The sequence below is a fragment of the Corvus cornix genome, chromosome 2 (assembly GCF_000738735.6).
Source record: "Corvus cornix cornix isolate S_Up_H32 chromosome 2, ASM73873v5, whole genome shotgun sequence".
NCBI lineage: Eukaryota > Metazoa > Chordata > Aves > Passeriformes > Corvidae > Corvus > Corvus cornix.
The window spans coordinates 123,705,869-123,712,978 of NC_046333.1; the positions used below are offsets into that span (position 1 = coordinate 123,705,869).

Sequence of the window (7,110 nt, forward strand, 5' to 3'; positions counted from 1 at the left end):
GTAAAGTGTTTATTTGTAATATTAATAGGCAGAAACTAATCCTTACAGTTCCTCCCTCTTTACTATTGCTTTGAAGTTTCATTTAGAAATTTAATGAATGTTTAAGTTAGGTTGGTTTTCTTTCCCAAACTTTAGTAGAATATGAGACAATGCCATTTACAGTCTTGTAACTTGTAGAAGATTTATCTGGGTTTTGTAAATACACCAGTCATATTGGTTAGGGCTTAGATACTCGAGTTCCAGACAGAGGAGGGAGGAATGGAGACATTTTTCCTCCCCTAGTGTTTAAAAAGGTGTTTGATACCTGACAGCATCAGACAATCCACTCAATACAGCTAAGACACTAAAGCAGGCTTGTAACTTCAGTTTATGACTATGTTTTGAGGTTCAAGGGTACTCTCCAAAGCCCTTGGGAAGCTCAAACTGTATTTGGATTTGGTGTTGCTATAGAACCTGAGCACTCCAGTCCATCTGGCCACTGTTTGGTTTCCAACAGAAGAAAAGTGGAGGCCAAGAAAGACACTGATGTGGATGATGCCAGCAACATGGAAATTTTCAAAGTACAGCTTACTTTGACATGTGGACTATATTTACTATGACAGATCCAACTTTTAGGAAAGCCTGGAAAATGGTCTATACATAGTTCTCTCTTTGGCAGAATGAGAGTTGGGAAGACCCTAGGCATGTATCTGTGTTCCATTTTTAAAAGAGAATGAAACGCATATGCAAGAGAATGAAACTTTATTCCCCTTTTCTTAAATTCTGAAGTATCTTTTCACTCAGTACTATTTCATTGGTTTAGTTGTTTATGAAACAAAACAGTAAAACATAGTGTTGAGGATAGAAAATGTCCTAGTATGTGCTACACATGAACTGAATATAAATTTAAGTTAGTAACATAGTAGCAGATACAACACAAAAACAAGGAAAAGGGTTGAATGTAAGGTTTTATTTTTTTCTGCTGCTGTTTGAATTTTTCCTACTGTCTTTACCACCTCAAAAGTAGGTCCTTACAGAACTTCTGTGCAACACCTAAAACCTTATCTAGTACCCATGTTTCAATATTGTATAGGGAAAACAGCTACATGTACAAACATTTCATGGAAGAGGAGCCTTAAAATTCTCATAAAGAAGATTGATAACTGCATAAAAATGGAGATTAAATATCTCAGTCTCTATTCTCCAGTCCTTCTCAACTTCCTTGAATTATAAGTCTTTGTAAAAGGATTTGGGATCCCTGAACAAAAAAGATAAATGGACAATTATTGCAGTTGCAATTGGAAACAATTTAGATGAGCCATTTGGCAAGTATGTTTTTTGCTGTTCTGGTCATACAGAGGGCAGGAAAAAAACCATTTGTGGATAAATGTGAAAATTTGTAAGTTTTGTCAAAAAAAAAAAGAAAAAGAAAGAGAAAAAAGATTAATAGAGGAAATGCTACATGTCCTTGGAAACTGCCCTTGCACTTCTAAGCCATCACGTGAAATCTGAGAGAAAATGTGAGGTAGGTTTGTCACTAAGAATAAAGTGGGGCCTGAACTGACAACCCTTGTTAGATTCCTTCCTTTTCTTTCTCTCTTGTGTCCCTAGTAGACAGATATACAAATTACAATAACAAAATTAAATGTCCAAACAGCACCTGGCATGAGTCTAATTCCGCTCCTGTGACATTCCATGTAAAACTTTATTGATGGCACCATACATTGGCTAAACCCACACAGCTACTCCTTCTGCCAGTCCTTCCATGTCTCACAGAGAGCAACTTACACATCTTCCTTTTATGCATGAAATTAATGTAGTGTTTGGAGGGTAAATGCTGTTTAGGATAACAGTTGAACTCTATTAACAGCTTTGAAAGGGGGAGGGAAACAACAGAAAAAGCCGCATTTACTTTGATGACACTCTCACTACTCAGATGAAATGCCAGAAATGCAGCTCACAATGCTGTTCAGAGACAATCTGAATGATTTTGTGGGTATTTTGATGCAAGTGGAGATAAAGATTCAGAACAAATTCATTGTGTAGAGGAGGAACTGCACAACAGCAAATCTTTCTCCTCAGCTACCAAACCTTAAAGCCAAAGTTCCCTTGTGTGTATCTACACCATAACTCATCCAACAGTACATCTACTGTATGTTAGGTATATGTGCAGGATATTTCAGTCAGTATTCTAAAATTCTCATGTAAAGCCTGTTTGTTTGCTACATGTCTGTCCAGCAGTTCCAATCTATGAGGCAAATAAGTGAGTAAAAATATGTCTAATTTGCTAAAACAGGTATTACACAAAAGAGAAGATCTTGTTTCTCAAGAACAGTAGACAACTGTTTTCTTAAACAGTATATCAAGGTTTACATTCTCAAAGGGTTTTCCAAATTCAGGCCCAGAAAGCAAGTAAAGTGTTGTATCATAAGTTAAAACTGAAGTATTTTTTCTGTTACTAAAAAAATAATGGAATGAAGTATTTTATCTTGTGTCACTTCTCAGATTTGAACATAAAGGCATGAAAAAGTCTAATTATTATTAGCACACAGTAAAAAAAATTACCATATGTGAACTTTTCACAGAAAGAAAATAATTTGGAAATGATGCAATTGAATATAATTTAGGTCCAGTAGATAAAGATGAAGAAGAAATAAGAAAATGCAGAAACTGTTACATTCAACGATGCATCAAATGCCATCATCTCTTATTGTTGACTCAGTTACCCTTGACATCTATGGAAGTTGGTCTTCAGTGACTCCCAAGTGTTGAACTCCAAGAAGATAGAGAATAGGTAGTCAATGGAAGAAAGAAGATATATTAATTGACAAAGTAGTTCTTCCAAAATATTTCATTGTTGCCTTTTAAGTTGGGATAATTTCTCTCAGTGGAAAGCATAGTGATGAACCTACACAGAAAAGAAAGAGATCATTAAAAGTCTAGATGCTATAAACTCTCACTTCTTTGACTGCTGACTCTCCTACAGGCTAATCTAGAGCTGCTGCTGTCTCCTCACAGGCCTGTGTGTGACTTGAACTTCCAGGAGGTGTAAATCACAGAGATCAAATCTCTCATTTCTACCCATTGTTATATTAAAAAATATGGATATAGGCAGGTGCATCTCTTACTGCTTCTGTGTTTTATGTATGACGCACAGTTGTCAATGCATGTTTGGAAATGCACCTTTAGGGAGACACGGGTAATAGGACTGTTGCTTTATAAATCCCAAGTTCTCTTAGACACAAGCTGGACATTGTCATGTTCTGCTCTCCCAAAGGAGATATACTTTGGGATATGCATAGGACCAGACCAAGACATAGCTAAGAAATTTGCAGTAGTAATAACATTATTGCTAGAAAGCAAGGTGCCTACATATTCCATTGGAATTTTGGATCATTCTCTTGAATTTAGGTGCTGAAATACTTTTTTGAATATATTCATAGAGCCTGATCATCTCTGAGAACTAATCATATTTATCTTATTTATTATTTAGTCTTTTTTTGTGAATATAGTTTTAAAAAAGTTCTCCGTTAAGTGTTCCTAGGAAACTACTAACTTCTACATATCTGCTTTCTGGCCCTATATAATAACTATGAAATTTATCCAGTAACTGCTGCCCCAAGGTTCCTGAGAAGAAGAAACTCTGCTATGTATTTCAGCAAATAAGTCATCTAAGGTGCAGGAAGAAAGAGAGTACAATAATTTATACAGTGCTTTACTTCCTTTACATAATAGAAATTAATTATTTTTTTTAGTTATTGGCTGATTATTCATGTTGTATTTCTGGTGAGTTTGGATTCATTAACTATTATACAGATTCAAGATGTGGTGTTAAATTAAATTGGAATATAAATGAAACAAGCAATCCAGAATAATATATATACCATATAAAGATGACTAAGTAAGATACTATCAAACAAATATATTTTGTTAGAATTTTTAATTTCTCTCACAAAATAATAAATACTAATATTTTCTTATTCACTTTTCTTTCTGGTAGGTGATAAAGGCACCATTCAAGAGAGGACTCTGTAGTGTCAGACCTTTGCCATTTGCCCAGAAGTCTTTATTCAGATCAGAAATAAAATGGTTAAGTAAAAAGCAAAAAGGTTTGGAACTGTTAATGGAAGCAACTATAAAATTTGGAAGTACAAACTATTTCCACATTAGTCCTATCTATCTCAGCCTTTTTTTTTCTTCTTTTGTACACACAAGGTACACTTGCTGTTCTCCATTACAAATTAGCAAAACTTTTTTTTCCTAACTGTATTTATTTTACTGGATAGTGGACAAACTATCAGTTGTACATTGTGTTTCTTATAAGATTTCTCAAATTTCAGCCTATTATTAAAATAACTTTTTTTTTTTAAGAAGTGAAACACTATTTCAGGTTACACTGTCTCTGTTTAAGCTGTCATTTCAGGTAGCAACAATGTAGTTTTCCCGCACTATAATTGTTTTAGGCATGACTATTTTCTCATTGCATGCGGCTACCCTTGCTTATTAGAAATAATATGTGCTGTACTTAGACATAAACCTATGCACATAACACTTTGTTAGAAATATTTAATTTAGAATTAGTTAAGTGATGGCTTGGTAAAAAGAAATGTCTGGATTTGTTATTTATCAAGTAAAACCACCATAGAAATATATTATGCTTTTATGATTATTCCACATTTAAAATTGAATGATTAGTTTATTTCAAATTACCATTATTTCAAGAGCATTTTGTTATTCCTGCTCTGTTACTAGATTTTTTCCCTAGAAGACTTACCAAGATTTGTATCTAGCATAAGATTTGTTGTTACTAGTAGGTTGAGTGATCAGCAGCCAGACATTGGACCAGTATCTCATTTCCTGTCTTCTGCAGGTGTCTATTGACATATAGGAAGAAATTTCTTCCTGGCAGTTAAATTATTTTACTTGGCTTGGATGGACAATCTTCTTTACTGGTTTCCTTGACACTGACATGAATCAATAAGGACACAATTCATTCTATGTTCATGAAGCTGAGGTGGTCATCACAATGAACTGTTTATTATGCATTACCACTTAACACCTAAATGTGAGAGAGGAGAGCCAATGTCTTGTAGTTTCAGATTACAAGCTATGTAACAAACTTGGACTCCTGGTTCCATGAACCTAAGGATCATAAATCTTGCACGCAAAATATCATGCTAGTGTTTTCAGGGCATAATACCTGTTTAAATTGACACAAATTAAATCAACATGTTGACACTGTTGGGGGTTTTGGTATAATAAATCCTAGGACCCTTTTGTTCATGTTTTAATAAGCTACCCTTTTATTTAGGCTGAAGTTTCTTTACCATCAATTTAATTTATTGCTTAATTTTCTCTCATTTTAATGTGCTATTTATTGCTTCCAAAGCAGTTATCTCATCTTACCTTAGTTTCTACAATATGTCTACATGAGACTCTAATAGCTAAATAATTTCCTTTTTTGGTCTTTAGATTTATACTTACTGGGTTTACACATTGGAAATATTTCCTCTTGCTTCTTAGTATCTAGGGGCTTCTGATTAAGTACTCCTGAAACTGTTGTGTCCTTCAGTTTTAACTGCTTGACTTGGTTTGGACAAATCTGGAGGAAAATATCCTCTGATAGAAGGCAGGTCACAACCGGCCCTCCCCCACCAGGTTCAGGAAAAAAGAAATTTTCCTCGAAGGAAAGTGAAAGAGATAGAAAACACACAGGAAAAGAATAATAATGCTAAATAATAAAACCTCTCCCTGTGGAAAGAAACCTGGGAAGATTTCAGAGTCCTTCTGTAGGTGTGGTCTCTCTCCTCCTCCTTGGAGCTGGGTTGGTGTGGGCCCACCTCCAGGGCCTCAGTGGAAAATTCTCCTGATGTGTTCTGATGTTGAAACAGTCCAGAAGAGAAGAAGGGGAAAAACTGAAGTTCCAGGAAAACAAAGTTCACCTCTCCATCTCCCTCTGGAGAAAAGGAGCTGAAAACTGGCTGAAAAGCAAGAAGGGTGCTTCCTCCGCTCTTGTTGCTGCAGAAGCAGAGGAGTGTGCGTCTGTGTCCTTGAACAACTGTTCTGAAAAGTTTGCTCGGTTTTTTTCTCTCCCCCCTCTCAGGCTCAGTTTAAAGGCACAGAAAGGCACAAAATTAATTTCTGGGCATAGAGCAGTGATAGGGGATACACATCATAGTCACCCCAAGATGTTCCACCCCTTATCCCATATCGTTGGCTCAATGCCCAAATTAACATATTGTAACTCTACACACACACATTAATACATACATATATAAATATATACAGCTATGTACAAACAGTGACAGTGACACTCAGCAACCAGTGGTATACAGGCATTCCACACTACAGGTGGTTCTCACCTAACAATCAGATCTCCCTGCGGTACACAACATGTTGTTCCATCCCTCTGCATGTACCTATCAGATGCAACCAGGTCCCTGAGCAAAGACAACCCCACGGATGGGTTTGTCTGTACTCGAGGCAGAATTAACCCAGTCTTTATGGTGTTTTCTTCACGTGCCTTTACCTTTCCCTTTCCTTTGATGTGGGAGAGGACCGACGTCTGCAGGCTTCATCTGTTCTGGAGGAATCTTAACAGCACTAAGAGAGTTAATCTCACCCGGGCCTTGCAGCTGGAACTCGCCTTTTGCTGTTGGTCACCTAATTTCTGCCGGGTGGTGGCCAGAGCTCGTTTCAGTGTAGCATTTTATTTCAGCAGCTGCACTGGGAGGGGCTGGCCACGCCGTGGGGCCGCCTGCACGGAGCAGGGCCGTGGATGGAACAGGGCCACTCGGCTCCAGGGTGGCTGTGTCCCGGCCGGGCCGGCCCGCACTGAGGGGGCTGTGCCGGGTGTCCAGCGAGCCGAAGTGGCTGAGATCTCAGCCAAGCCGCGCCACGGCTGACCTGGCTGGGCAGCGCCGAGCTGGGCCCGGCCCCGCTGGGCTGTGGGCCCCCACGTTACCTGTCCAAAAGCTGGAAGCAAGGGAACGTTCCCGGGCTTTGCTCGTTCTTAAATGTGGATCACAGAGGCGTGTCAGGCTTCTTAAGTGGCTTTAAAAAGTTGCCAGTATTCAAACTAGCCAGTTGATTGGTTGTGTCGGGTCTAGAGGAAGCTGATAGCACCTCTTT

General features: G+C 37.8%; 1 long non-coding RNA gene across 1 annotated transcript; it reads right to left on the reverse strand.

Annotated features, from left to right (window-relative positions):
• Window positions 1–724: 724 nt before the first annotated feature.
• LOC109145314 lies at window positions 725–5,620 on the reverse strand. The gene is made up of 2 exons (XR_002046640.3): window positions 5,464–5,620; window positions 725–2,887 (listed from the first exon to the last, which is right to left on the reverse strand). It is a non-coding gene; the product is annotated as an uncharacterized LOC109145314 (long non-coding RNA).
• Window positions 5,621–7,110: the final 1,490 nt, after the last annotated feature.